Below are 15,402 nucleotides of genomic sequence, written 5' to 3'. Positions count from 1 at the left end.
ACTAGGCACAGCTCAAATGCCATCTCTAAGTTTGCTGATGATACAACTATTGTGGGCAGAATCTCAGATGGAGACGAGAGGGCGTACAGGAGCGAGATATACCAGCTAGTTGAGTGGTGTTGCAGCAACAACCTTGAACTTAATGTCAGCAGGACCAAAGAGCTGATTGTTGACTTCAGAAAGGGTAGGACGAGGAAACATGAACCAATCCTGACAGAGGGATCAGAAATAGACAGAGTGAGTAATTTCAAGTTCCTGAGTGTCAAGATCTCTGAGGATCTAACCTGGGTCCGACATATCGATGCAGTTATAAAGAAGGCAAGACAGCGGTTATACTTCAATAGGAGTTTGAGAAGATTTGGTTTTTCACCTAAGACACTCGAAAACTTCTACAGATATATTATGGAGAGCATTCTAACAGGCTGCATCACTGTATGGTATGAGTGGGGGGAGAGGTGGGCTACTGTACAGGATCGAAAGAAGCTACAGAAAGTTGTAAAATTAGCCAGCTCCCTCTTGGGTACTAGCCTCCATAGTATCCAAGACAACTTCACGGAGCGGTGTCTCGGAAAGGCGGCGCCCATTATTAAGGACCCCCTTCACCCAGGACATGCCCTTTTCTCATTGTTACCATCAGGTAGGAGGTACAGAAGCCTAAAGGCACACACTCAGTGATTCAGGAACAGCTTCTTCCCCTCTGCCATTCGATTCCTAAATGGACATTGAACCCTTGAACACTACCTTGGTTTTATTATTTCTGTTTCTGCACTATTTTTATTTAACTATTTAATACACATATATATGCTTCAGTATCACTACGGTGATTTCAGTCACAGTCAAAGTTCAAAGCAGGTTTATTATCAAAGTGTCATGGTCCGGTCCGTGATGTCCGTATTCCGGTTCATGGTCCAGTCCATCGACCCTTGATCCAGGTTTTCCTGTCTACCCTGTTTCTGTTCTTGTTGAGCTCTAATTGAGGCAGCCGATGCTCGTTGGGTCTGGCTGCATAAATACCTCCAGAGACCAGGGCGTGGCTGCTGGATTGTTCTTGTCCTTACTCCTTGTATCCCTTGCTCTGCCTTTTGTTTCCTCACCTGAAGCCCTGCCTTGTCTTGCCGGTAACTCTCGCCTCGCCTGAAGTTCTTGTCTCGCCTTGCTTTGCCAGAAGCCTTGCCTTGTCTTGCCGGTAACACTCGCCTCGCCTCGCCTGCAGTCTTTTCCTGAAGCCACCCTGTACCTAGCTCCCTTCCTGTCCCTTGCCTCCACCCAGGTAAGCCAGGCCGTCTTGCCCGTTACCTGGGGTTGATTCTGTCCCTTCCTGTCCCTTGCTTCTGTTGGGTGGTGATCCGCGCCCTGCCCAGGAGGAGCCTGCCTTGCCTCGCCTCAAGTCTCCTGCCTCCGGCCTCCAGCCTCGCCTCGCCTCAAGTCTCCTGCCTCCGGCCTCGGGCCTCGCTTCACCTCAAGTCTCCTGCCTCCGGCCTCCGGCCTCTAGCCTCACCTCAAGTCTCCTGCCTCCGGCCTCCGGCCTCCAGCCTCGCCTCAAGTCTCCTGCCTCCGGCCTCCAGCCTCGCCTCAAGTCTCCTGCCTCCGGTCTCCGGCCTCCAGCCTCGCCTCAAGTCTCCTGCCTCCGGCCTCTAGCCTCGCCTCAAGTCTCCTGCCTCCGGCCTCCGGCCTCCAGCCTCACCTCAAGTCTCCTGTCTCCAGCCTCGCCTCAAGTCTCCTGCCTCCGGCCTCCAGCCTCGCCTCAAGTCTCCTGCCTCTGGCCTCGGGCCTTACCTCGCCTCAAGTCTCCCGCCTCCAGCCTCCTGCCAAGCCTCGCCTCATCTCTTGCCTAGCCTCGAGCCTGAAAACTCTAGCCTCTAACCTCTTGCCAAGTCAAGCCAAGTCTCTAGCCTCTAGCCTCTTGCCTAGCCAAGTCTTTAGCCTCTAGCCCCAAGCCTGAAGATTCCAGCCTCTACCTGCCTGCCTGCCAAGCCTGGTCCTTGCTTAGTTCTGGGGTCCGAGCCAGAGGCAAGACCCAGGTACTGGGTCCTTGTCCAGTCTCTGGCTTGAAGTCCAAGCCAGGGCTCCTAGCTCTCTTGTCCAGTCCTGTTCCAGGTTCCTTGTTTTCCTGTCCATGTCCTTGCCATCACTCTGTTTCCTAGTCCTGTCCCTTGTACTTCAGTGTCTGTGTCTTGCACTTGGGTCCGTCCCCAGCCATGCCCTTATGACACAAAATACTTGTATGTCACCATATACAATCCCAAGATTCATTTTCTTGTGGATATACTCAACAAATTCATAATAGAATAATAACCATAATAGAATCAATGAAAGATCACACCAACTTGGGCATTCAACCAGTGGGCAAAAGACATCAAACTGTGCAAATACAAAACTAACCAACTAAATAAATAATAAATAAATAAATAAGCAATGAATATCGAGAACATGAAATGAAGAGTCCTTGAAAGTGAGTCCATAGGTTATGGGTACATTTCAATGATGGGGCAGGTGGAGTTGAGTGAAGTTGCTCTCTTGGGTTCAAGAGCCTGATGGTTAAGGGTTAATAACTGTCCTGGATGATGGATGCTGCCTTCCTGCAACAACGCTCCATGTGGATGTGCTCAATGGCTGGGTGGTTTACCCGTGATAGAATAGGCCTTATCCACCTCTTTTTGTAAGATTTTCCATTCAATGTCATTAGTATTTCCATACTGGGCTGTGATGCAGCCAGCTCAAAGCGCGGGGATGGTCTATTCTGCGCTGTATCTCAATAAAGAAATAACACCGTGGAATTTAAAGTTGCTGATCCTCTCCACTTCTGATCTTCCAGTCTTGCTTATGAACCTCCTGTATCCTCCTCCTGAAGTCAATAATCAGCTTCATGGTCTTGCTGACATTGAATAAGAGGTTGTTGTTGTGGCACCACTCACCCAGATTTTCAATCTCCTTCCTGTATGCAGAATCATCACCACCTTTAATTCAGTTACAACAATGGTGTTATTGGCAAACTTGACTATGGCACTGGAGCTGTGCTTAGCCACCCAGTCTGAAGAGTAAAGTGAGTATGGTTCACCTGCGTTAATAGAGATTGTGGAGGAGATATTTTTTGCCAATCCAAACCGACTGTGGTCTGCAAGTAAGGAAATTGAAGATGCACAAGAAGGTATTGAGGCCAGGGCCTTGAAATTTAATGATTAGATTTGATGGGATGATGGCATTGAATGCTGAGCTGTAGTTGATAAAGATCTTTGATGTCCAGATGTTCCAGGGTTGAGTGAAGAGCCAATGAAATGTCATTTACTGTGGATCTGTTGAGCTATTAGGCAAATTGGAGTGGATCCAGGCTGCTTCTTAGACAGGAGCTGATATATTTTATCACCTATCTCTCAAAACACTTCAACACTGTGGATGTAAGTCATTGAGACAGGTCACAGAATTAAAGAAAAGAAAATGGAATGATGGTTAACACACACTTAATGGACCGAAGAACCTGTTTCTGTGCAATGTGAGACTATGACTCTGGGTACTTTTGAAGTATGGTTATGCAACCATTGTAGGTGTTTCCCAGGTTAGTCAGGGACATGGCATCAGGATGGGTAACAGGAAGAAGCAGACTAAATGGCCAGCAATACTGCTTTAAGGGATTGACTGATTCCTCATCCTGCTTTCTGATTGAATGATGGTACTTGTTCTTGCATTTTTATGTTGTAATTCTCCTGACATCAGACCATCTCATGATGACTCAAATTCAGGTTCTTTTTTGTCTTCTCGTTGCCAGCAGCACAAACAATGGAATCAGCTTTAACATCTCTAAATCCATGAGTTTCTCAGCTATGCATGGATAGTACAGATGACAAAATCCCAAAACCCATCCCATTGACCAAATAAACCCATCCCCCTGACAGCACCTCCCCCGTCACATCAGACCAAATAAACTCATCCTATTGACCATTTAACATGCTGTTCCCATTAACCAAATAAACCAATCCCCCTGGACCCCTCCCACATCAGACCAAATAAACCCATCCTATTACAAACAAGAAATATACACAAAATGCTGGAGGAACTCAGCAGGCCAGGCAACATCTACAGAAAAGAGTATAGTTGATATTTCAGGCCGAGACCCTTCATCAGGACTATTGGCTATTTATCATGCTGCAGCGATTCTAAAACTGATGACTCCATAAACACCATAAACGCTGCCTGGCAGGGCGAAAAGCATTATCAAGGATGTATCTCACCCTAACCATGGACTTTTTACTCTCCTCCCATCCGGTAGGCGCTACAGGAGCCTCAGCTCCCGCGCCAGCAGGCACAGGAAGAGCTTCTTCCCTGAGGCTGTGACCCTGCTGAACCTCACATCACAGCGCTAAGCAGTATTGCATCCGTATTGTACTGTCTCAGTACTTTTATATTTGTATGCTGTAGCACTTACTTTTTATTTGCAGTTATTTAGTAAATAACAATAATCTTTGCATTTCTGGTTAGATACTAACTGCATTTCATTGGCTTTGTGTCTGTACTCGGCACAATGACAATAAAGTTGAATCTAATCTAATCTAATCATATACTGTAGCAAGAGCAATACAGCATAGACACAACAGGCCCTTCAGCCCATAGAGTTAATGCAGACCATTAATGCTGTACTTATTTTATTTTCTCCACACCCTCATTAACAACAACACCCATAATCTCCCACTTACATCCTTGGGGCAATTTAGAGTGGCCAATTAATCTACCAGCCAGCATGTCTTTGGGATGTGGGAGAAACCCGGAGCACCAGGAGAAAGCCAAAATGTTCACAGAGAGAACGTGCAAAGTCCACGCCGACAGCACCCGACATCGCAAATGAGCTTGGGTCTCTGGTGCTGTGAGGCAGCAGCTCTACTTGTAAGTACCTCTGTGTTGCCTTCACTATCAATTTCTCCAAAATAGGATCTAAGGCCATGAAACCCAATGAATGCATGTTGGGGGAGGGTGGTGGGAAAATGCGGAGAATGAACCCAAGAATCCTTCTGACTCAACTCAGAATCTAGGTACCAATTCACCTCAGTTGTCTGCAGTTCACCTACACTACGTGTTCAACACAGTCAAAGAATGAGCTTAATTTACGTCAAAATGCTTAAGTTAACAAAACAATCAACCTCCTAGTTCCTTGATTGAACAGAAATACAGAGAGACTTTCATGGTCTAAATTTACAGGGATTCCAGTCATTACTTAACACATCACAAGATCTGCAACATTCAAGGAATTCATAGCTCCACGATTCATGAGGTGTGGCTGGGCTATATCTGGAGTATTGCTATGATAACTGACTCAATCTGGTTAGCTTAAATAACCTATAATAAAACTTATGACGTATGACCAGTTGTCACTGGTGTTTGTTTCATCAGTTTTCTGTGCCATGCAAACAAACTGCGCTGCCCGCTCTCAGGTTTAACATCACTCAATAGCATGGGACAACAAAGGGACAACAATTGTCAATGCCAGTCATAGAAACGTCTGCTGAATGCATGCACTTCCCACTGGCATCAATGGAGTTAAATTCTGTAGGTGGAAGATGGGTACAATATTTGGCCGATTTCCTGTAGGTGTTCTTGTGTAATGATCCCATTCACAATCACTTGAAGAATGTATGGTCTATGAGAGGTGTTGTGTGTGTGGCCTGTTTATGCAGCCAAAGTTAATAATAAAAATGCTGGAGACGGGAACTAAATTTCATGGTTCTTTACTGGAAGAATCCAAACTTGGCACACACATACAGATCAATATGCGCCTAATAGCACATGCAACGATGTGTTACTAAAACATAAAGTAGTCCATTATTATAATGTAGGCTATACTCTTCCCTTTTTATTTTAATAGTGTATCAACTTTTTTTTTACTGGGGCACTATGCTAAACAAATATGTTTACCCTTAACATACAAACACCTACTATTTGTTTACAAATTATAACAAAGTAACTTAATAATATCAAATTATAACATGCCTTCTTTTGCTTTTTTTTACTTTTGGTCTAAGACCCATTTAGAACTCAAGTCTCTGGGGAGTTCTTCTCTGCCTCTCTGGGTAACGTCTGTCCTGAAACGTTTGCTTTGGGGAATGAGTCTCCACAGGTATATCAGTTGGGTCATCAGCACTGATGACAGCTTATCTGTGGATGAGGCTGATGTGGTCACATCAGGAGTGTTTGCTTCTATGTCAGGGGAGTCCGGGCAAGATGTTGTTGTGTTTTTCACCAGATCATGCCAGATTTGGTCCACATGACATCTCCATACATTCTCTCCACCTTCACAGTATACGTCAGTGGCCTGTTTATGGTGGAAATTGTACCCAGCTGCCACTTTTCAGTCCGGTAATCATGTACAAGAACTGACTGACCCACACTGAAGCTCCGTGTTGACTTAGCATTCAAGTGTTTGAACTGTCTGTTCTCCACATCCCGCCGTACATCTGCTTTGAGGAGATCCATGTGGGACCTCAGGTTCCTGTTCAGAAATATCACCACTGGAGTCTGATTAGTGGTTGCATGTACTGCATTATGATAGGCAAGGAGGAAGTTTTCTATCTTGTGTTGCAGTGGTCGGTTTTCATTGTCCATTGCCTTGATGGCTTTCTTGAATGTCTGCACAAATCTTTCTGCCAAGCCATTTGTGGATGGATGGTAAGGGGCAGATGTAAAGTGCTTGATGCCATTGTTCTTCACAAAACTTTGGAATTCTTCAGGGACAAATTGTCGTCCATTGTCTGTGCAGATTTGTTCTGGTATGCCATTCCTGGCAAACATGGTCCTCAGAATTGTAATGGTCTTTTCCGAAGTGGCTGTCTTCATTTTGATGACCTCTGGCCATTTGGAATGTGCATCGACTGCGATCAAAAAGATAGAGCCCATGAATGGTCCAGCAAAGTCGATGTGCACTCGTGCCATGGTGATGAAGGCCACTCCCGTGGATGGAGAGGGGCTTGTGGTGGTGTGTCTGGATCTTTTAACATCCAGAGCAGTTCTCTTGGTCAAGTCCTCAATCTGTTTATCGAGTCCTGGCTACCACACATAGGCACAGGCAGACTTTTCATCTTCATGGTACCCAGGTGCCTCTCGTGCAGTTCCCCCAGCACTCTGGTGTGTAGCTTGGGAGGAATCACAACTAGTGAACCACACATCAGTGTTCCCCGACATACTGACAACTGCTCCTTCCTCGCTGAGAAGGCTGGGAACAGTGTGTTACCCCGCGCTGGCCATCCCTTTACCATGATGTCATACACTTTTGACAACATAGGGTCACTACATGTTTCACTTTCAATGAGGCTGTTTGTCACTGGTAATTGTTCAACTATTGTTGTGTGAAAGGCCTCTGCTGAATCCATTTGTGTAGTTATCTCTGAAGTCGGCAGTGGTAAACGTGACAAACCATCTGCATTGCCGTGTTGCTTGGTCCCCTTGTGTTCAATGTCATACATGTGACCTCCTAAGAAAAGAGACCATCGCTGCAGCCTTTGTGCTGTCATCACTGGAACACCTTTCCTTGTGCTGAAGATTGACATGAGAAGATGATGGTCAGTCAACAGAGTAAACTTTTGGCCATACAGGTAGTGACTGAATTTCTTGACTTCCCACACGAGGCTTAGGGCCTCTCTGTTAATCTGTGCGTAGTTGCGTTCAGTTGAAGTTAGCGTTCTTGAGGCAAAGGCTATTGGTCTTTCTGAGCCATCTGGAAACTTGTGCGATAACACAGCTCCTTTCCCATGGGGTGAGGCAATATAAACCAGTCGGATTGATAAGGAGGAGTCAAAGTGTGCGAGCACCCCTTCTGAAGTTATGAGTCTTTTAGTTTCTTGAAACACTTTCTCACAGCTCTCAGTCCACTTCCATTGTGTCCCTGTCTCTATTAGTGCATTTAGTGGGTGTAGGACTGTGGATAGGTTAGGCAAGAACTTGTGGTAATAGTTCACAAGTCCAAGATATGCTCTCAGCTGAGACACATTTTCAGGTGGTGGTGTCTTAAGCACTGCTTCTCTCTTGTCTTGAGACATGTGTAAACCATCCTTGTTGATCACATGCCCACAGTATGAGATTTCCTTTTTGAAAAACTCACATATCTGTTGATTAGCTCTGAGCCCATGTTCCCGTAATCTGCTGAGCACTTGTTTTAGGTTAGAAAGATGTTTGTCGTCATCTTTGCCGGTGACAATGATGTCATCCAGGTAACACTGAGTCCCTGGAATCCCCTGCAGGACCTGGTCCATTGCCCTTTGCCAGATTGCAGGAGCTGATGCTCTCCCAAACACCAACCTGTTGTACTGGTAAAGTCCTTTGTGTGTATTTATTGTTACGTACCCCGTAACTGGGTTGCCAAACCAGCAGAAATGGATCACTCAGTTGGAGTCTGGATTACTGGAACTAAGAAAGTTTTATTAAAGAAATAAGCAACACCGTACTCTAATCAAAAGGATAATAAATACAACAGTTCAGCAATGATAAACCCACATGCACACAGAACTAGGATAATAGGATCAATCAAGCTCTATCGTCGTCTAGGGGTAAATGACCAGTTTCAAAGTGACGCAAAGTTCAGTTCAATTGAGTTCAGTTCAGTTCACAGTAATCACTGCCGTGGGAGAGAGAGAGAGAAAGCAAATGAATATTCAAAACGGCTTCCACACGGACCTTCGATATTCCTCGCAGTCAGCTTTCGGGCGAGCCCTTTGTAATGTCTTCTGAGGTCACCGACTGTGACCCCTCCGTTTCAGATACGACCGTTCCTCTGCAGTGAACCTGGCACCCAGGCAAGGGCGGACACACACCAGGTTCCCGCCGATGGTACCTTTCCACCCTGTGCGTCTATGGCTTGGTCCCGCGACCAGCCCTCCAAAACTCCCACCGACTTGTAGGAGGCGCACCGCTTCCAGGGTCTCGTTACCTCGTGGTGTCGTGTGTGTCCTGCCTTAGCGGACCTGTCCCTTTTTATCCCCCTGCTGGGGTATCGCCTGTCCATCACACTTCAAACAGTTCAGGGTTCAAAAAGGAGCCGATCTTGACAGCTCTCAGACGGTGTCTCCTTCCGTTAAACTCTCCTGTCTCTTCATTAACATTTCCAAATGCTGCTCCATTGTCTTCCTTATCTCTCTTTCTCCTGAAGACAGGTGGCAGACCAACTGCTGATCCCACTGGTGCCAGCACAGGACAGTTAACATCTTAGTCTATGTGTACTCATTGTAACCCTCTTTCATCACATTATCGTCAGGTATTTCTTGGATGCTTCATCGATTTTCATTTGGAGATAAGTCTGAGCCAAATCAATTTTTATGAAATGCTCCCCTCCTGACAGGGAAGCAAAGATGTCCTCAATACAAGGTAGAGAATACTCTACTGTGCGGAGAACTGGGTTAACAGTCACTTTAAAGTCTCCAAATATGCGCACCTTGCTTGGTTTCCCTGGTTTTGTGCTGGAGGTTTTCTTCATCACTGGAACAATAGGCGTGGCCCATTCACTCCAATCCACCTTTGACAGACCCCAGTCTGCTCCAGATTTTTCAGCTCAGCCTCTACTGTAGGACAGATTGCATATGGAACTGGTCTGGCTTTGTGAAACTTTGGACATGCATTTTCCTCAACTTCAGTCTTCGCCTTCGTGCCCTGAAGTGTTCCTATTCCTTTCATGAACACTTCCTCAGAGTCAGCAAGAATTTGTGACAGTCTCTCAGATGTAGCCTTGCTGCCCTCCTTTGCTGAAACAACTAGTGCCTTGATGGTGCGCCAATCCAGCTGGATTTTCCTGAGCCATTCACGTCCCAGCAACGGTGGTCCTCCATTTTTCAGTACATAGAGGTTCAGCTGCTGTGTTTTGTCTCCGTAGGTCACTGTCACTTTAATTTTACCTTTGGGATGCACTCTGTCCTGTGTAAGTCTTTAGCAGTAGTTTAGTTTGTTTCAGAGTTATGTGAGAAAACAGTCATCTGCAGTCGTGTACAGAGATCACTGTTAAAGCTGAGCCTGTGTCCAACTCCATTTTCATTTCCATGTTTGCCACTTGTGGAGTGATCCATATTACTCTTCGATCATCTGTCTCTATCACGCTGTGAAGATGCAGACAAGACAATTCACTTTTGTCTGAATCGTTTTCATCAGAACTGTTTTCTTTCATTTTGTACGCATTGTTGTATTTTCCTTTCTGGGGTTTCTTGTTTCTCTGTATTTTGTCCTTTTTCTGCTGTTTACTAGCTTTGCATACTCTGCCAATGTGGCCCAGTTTGCCACAGTTTCTGCACTCTTTGTCTTTAAACCAACAGTCCTCAGGGTCATGTGACATGTTCCCACAAGGGTAAAATTTCTTTCCTTCATTCCGTTCAGCATGTTCCCACAATGGTAACGTTTCTTCTTTCATTTCTGTTCAGTGACATCTTACCTGTAGCATATTCCAGAGATTTTTGTTGTATCTCTGAAGCACCCCATGCTGCTGTTTCTAATGATATTGCAATGTTCAGCACCTTCTCTAAGGTGAGGTGTTTTTCACACAGGAGCTTCTTCTGTGTGGTTTCACAGTGCATGCCACACACTAACCTGTCCCTCAATGCGTCCAGTAGACTAGCTCCAAATTGACAATGTTCTGATAATTTGCGCAATTCAGCACAATATTCAGAAATGCTTTCAATTTTGCTCTGATTCCATTTGTGAAATTTAAATCTTTCAGCAATGACCAGTGGTTTGGGGTTTAAGTGCTGTTGGAGAGTGTCTACTATTTGCTTGAACATTTTGTCAGCTGGCTTTTCAGGGGTTAACCAGCTCTGTAGCAGCCGTATGTTTTTGCTCCCATAATACTGAGTAAGACGCTAGCTTTCTTTTCATCATTAACTTTGTTAGCCTCACAATATAATTCCACTCTCTTAATGAAAGTTGCCCAGTCTTCAATGCCACTATCAAATGCTGTAATGGTTCCAATCATCGCCATCTTTATTATGTTAATTTAGCCCCATTTTCCCCATGTTTTCTTTTTGACTCATGCGTCCTTTTTCCTAGCACCACGAGCACACTCTGTCCAGATGTGTGTGTCACTCATTTTTATCTCCCTTCTGGGACAGGCAGACCCTCAGCCCCTGGGGGTCAGCGCCGGCTGTGCTGCGGCTCCGTCTGTGTCTCTTGGTCTCCCGATGTTCCCACCCCCGGCTGTGCTCCTGCTTGCTTTCAGACTCACGGCCTTGCTCTGTCTCCTTCTCCCACTCCTTGGCTCATTCCTTGCGCTCTTCCTCCGAGTGTCATTATCAACTAAAACACGGCATTCCGAAAAGATGTAGGTTCATTGTTGTGTATGCTGCCTGTTTACACAACTATACTCATTAACAACGCTGGAGACAGGGTGAGAAGAGGAATAGTCCAGATAGCTGTGAGAGTCAGTAGGCTTATAGTAGACATCAGTGGATAAGCTGTCTCCAGAGACAGAGACAGAAAGATCTAGAAAGGGGAGGGAGGTGTCGGAAATGGACCAGGTAAATTTGAGGGCAGGGTGAAAGTTGGAGGCAAAGTTAATAAAGTCAACAAGTTCTGCATGCATGCAGGAAGCAGCGCCAATGCAGTTGTCGATGAGCGAAGGAAAAGTGGGGGACAGATACCAGAACAGGCACGGAACATAGATTGTTCCACAAACCCAACAAAAAGGCAGGCATAGCTAGGACCCATACGGGTGCCCATAGCTACACCTTTAGTTTGGAGGAAGTGGGGGGAGCCAAAGGAGAAATTATTAAGAGTAAGGACTAATTCCGCTAGACGGAGCAGAGTGGTGGTAGAGGGGAACTGATTAGGTCTGGAATCCAAAAAGAAGCGTAGAGCTTTGAGACCTTCCTGATGGGGGATACCATAGTACTGGTTTGTGGACTGCAGTTGGATGGACTTTGGTGCTTCTGCTGTTGTTTGCATGGAAGGTGGGTCGATGCTTCTGCTGGTGTGGGTGGGAGTGGAAGGGGAGTCAATCCTTTTTGCTGCTGCTTATGTGGAGGGAGTCTTCAATGGGATTTCTTTGTCTCGTGGAATTTCAGTTTGTATACTGTATACATACTTTGATATTAAATGTACTTTGAAAGCTTGAAACAAAAACTAACAACCAATGTGTGAAAGGAGACAAACTGCAAATACAAAAAAAAAATCCAATAATAAATAAATGAATGGTATTGAGAACATGAGTTATAGAGTCCTCGAAAGTGAGACTTTAGGTTGTGGATTCACTTCTGTGTTGAGTTGAGTGAAGTTATCCACACTGATTCAGGATCCTGATGGCTATAGGGTAATAACATCTACTGAACCTGGTGGTGTGGAACCTAAGTCTCCTGTACATTCTCCTTTTTTCTCCCCCATCTAAGTCTAAGGTATTCTGTAGCCTCTCTACTTCCTCAAAACTACCTGCCCCTTCACCTATCTTCATATTGTTTGCAAACTTTGCAACAAAGCCATCAATTCCATCATCCGTTATTGATGTATAATGTAAAAAGAAGCAGCCTCAACACAGAACCTTGTGGTCAACATAGACCACTAGTCACCGGCAGCAAACCAGAAGAGGCTCCTTTTATTCCCACTCTTTGCCTCCTGCCAAAAGCCACTGCTTTACCCATGCTAGTATATTTTCTGTAATACCATGGGCTCATATTTTATTAAGCAGCATCATATGTAGCACCTTCTGAAAATCCAAGTACACAGTATCAACCGATTCTCCTTTGTCTATCCTGCTTGCTATTTCTTCAAAGTATTCCAATAGATTTGTCAGGCAAGATTTCCCTCTGAGGAAACTGTGCTGACTGCGGCCTATTTTATCATGTGCCTCCAAGTACCCTGACACCACATCCTTAACAATCGACTTCAACATCTTCCCAACCACTGAGATCAGACTAAATAGCCAATAGTTTCCTTTCTTCTGCCTCTCTACCTTCTTGAAGAGTGGAGTGACATTTGCAATTTTCCAGTCTTTCCTAACCAATCCAGAATCTAGTGATTCTTGAAAGATCATTACTAATGCCTCCACAGTCTCTTCAGCCCTCTCTTTCAGAACCCTGGGTTTCATCTGGTCCAGGTGACTTACCCACCTTCACACCTCTCAGTTTTACAACTTCACTAATGGCAGCTTCACACACTTCTGACCCCTGACACTCTGGAACTTCCACCATACTGCTTGTGTCTTCCACGGCGAAGACTGATGCAAAATACTTATTTAGTTTATCCGCCATTGTCTGCATATGCTACAGGGAAATAAGTGAGGGATTAGGATTGATAACCCAATGACCCAACATGGACTTTACGGACAAATAGGCTCCTATGTTGTAAGAAAATATAGGTCTTTAGTACTTACAGTAGGTCTCAAACAGAAGCCTGTACCTTCAATAGGGAAAGAGGTTTATCATACTGTTACCCCTTCACTCTCGATTCCCAATCTAGAGGAACTAGTTTCCCTTTCCTATTTGTCTTCAAAAACAATTCATGAATCATTACAAATCACTTCTTATTTCTTATTTCAGTTCTTTCTCATTATCAGTGGATTCAGAGCAGGAATTTCAGTAGAGAAACAAAATATGCAGTTCACCATGGTTATGAAACTAAACAACAATTATTTATTTACCATAGCAACAAGCGAACATGTGGAGGAACATCGCCTGTCCACTTCCCTCCACAGATGCTGCCTGACCCATTGAGTTCCTCCAGCAATTTACTTTTTGTTTCAGATTCCATCTTCTGCAGATTTTACCATCACCATTCATGTACTATGCCTTACAGTAGCCCAAAGCACTCCCCCTTCAATGAATTATGTCTGAAGTGGATTCTCAGTAATAATGTAAGAATTCGCAGCTGCAGATACAAGGCAAGCAGCATTCACGCCACACAAATACCAGTGACAATTTCAACATGAGAGAGTGTAACCTCTTACTCTTGACATTACCGTTGCTTAGTCTCCCACCATCAACTTCTTAGACCATAAATCATAAAAGCAGAATTAGGCCATTCAGCCCAATGAGTCTGCTCCACCATTCAATTTCCCTCTCAATCCCATTCGCCTGCCTTCTTCCAGTAACCACTGATGCCTTTATTAATTAAGAATCCATCAACTTTCACTTTAAATCGACACTATAACCTAGCCTCCACAGCCATTCAATGGATTCACCAGCCTTTCAATGAAATTCCTTCTCATGGCGGTTCTAAACGGATATCCTGTATTCTGAGACTGTGCCTTGTATCCCGCCAGTAATCAGAAACTCAACTGCACTAGCAACATAAGACCATAAGATATGGGCCATTCAGCCCATTGAGTCTGCTCTGCCATTCCATCATGGCTGATCCCAGATCCCACTCAACCCCGTACACCTGCCTTCTTGCCATATCCTTTGATGCCCTGACTGATCAGGAAACAATCAACTTCCGCCTTAAAAATTCCACCTTAAACATAAATGCCACGGGCACCAGAACAGGGCAAAAGCTTGATGTCTTGCGGTAACTCAGCTCCTGACACTCCATTACCTTTCCACAATCAGATAGGTACATCATCATCATCATGTGCCAGAGACTCGGCAACGCTTTCTTCCACTGCTATCTGTCAGCAGTCAAACCTCTTGCATCTCTGGCAGTGAGGCAGGCCCACTTCTTGATGTTGTCAATCCAGGTTGTCCTCTGTCTGCCTTGGGAGTGGCTTCCTTCTACTCTGCCTTCAAGCACAGTGCGTTCCAGTGTGTCATCAGTTCTTGAAATGTGTCCAAGATAGCAAAGTTTCCTTTGGATAATGGTTTCCAGAAGTACTGGTTTCGTGCCAGTCTTTTCTAGGATGAAATTGTTGGATCTGCTTTCAATGTATGACACCCTGAGGATCCGTCTGTATGTCCACATCTCAAATGCTGTCAACTTCTTTTCATCAGCTGCTTTTAGGGTCCATGTTTCACAGCCACATAGGGTTACTGGCCAGACGAGACTCTCGAAGAGGCGTATCTTGGTATCAGTGCTCACAGATCTATCTTTCCAGAGTTTGGCAGTGCTTCTGCGTGTCGTTGCTCGCCTTTGCCTTATTTCCTTGCTGCATTCGTTTGTGTCATTTAGTTCTGCGCCAAGGTACACAAAGGAGGATTCTTGTTCGATCTTGTCGTTTCCGATGTAAATGTCAGCTTGAATTGCAGTTTTGCTTATCACTTTAGCTTTGGTTTTTTTGCCATTTATCAGCAATCCAAATTCATCAGAGACTTTTGCAACATTATTGAGTAGTGCTTGTAGGTCTTCTTCCGTTGTGGCTAGCAGGGCTGGGTCACCTGCGTATCTCAAGTTACTGATGGTTCTTCCTCCTATTTTAATGCCAGTGTTGTCTGGAATTGCCAGTCTCATGATCATCTCAGTGTAGATGTTAAAAAGGTGCGGAGAAAGGACACAGCTTTGGCGGACTCCTTTCCATTGCGGAATGAT

The 15,402-nt window shown here is 45.0% G+C and overlaps 1 long non-coding RNA gene across 1 annotated transcript in view; it reads right to left on the bottom strand.

Annotated features, from left to right (window-relative positions):
- LOC134358338 (uncharacterized) overlaps nt 1–14,518 on the bottom strand; it is a 31,212-nt gene extending 16,694 nt beyond the window's left edge. Inside the window, exon 1 of the long non-coding RNA XR_010020860.1 lies at nt 14,476–14,518. This is a non-coding gene — a long non-coding RNA (uncharacterized LOC134358338). The remainder of the gene's footprint in view (nt 1–14,475) is intronic.
- Between the last annotated feature and the right edge of the window lie 884 nt (nt 14,519–15,402).

Source organism: Mobula hypostoma, chromosome 18 (genome assembly GCF_963921235.1).
Source record: "Mobula hypostoma chromosome 18, sMobHyp1.1, whole genome shotgun sequence".
Taxonomy (NCBI): Eukaryota; Metazoa; Chordata; class Chondrichthyes; order Myliobatiformes; family Myliobatidae; genus Mobula; species Mobula hypostoma.
The sequence above is the reverse complement of the archived record's forward strand: the minus strand, read 5'-3'. Positions and strand labels throughout refer to the sequence as shown.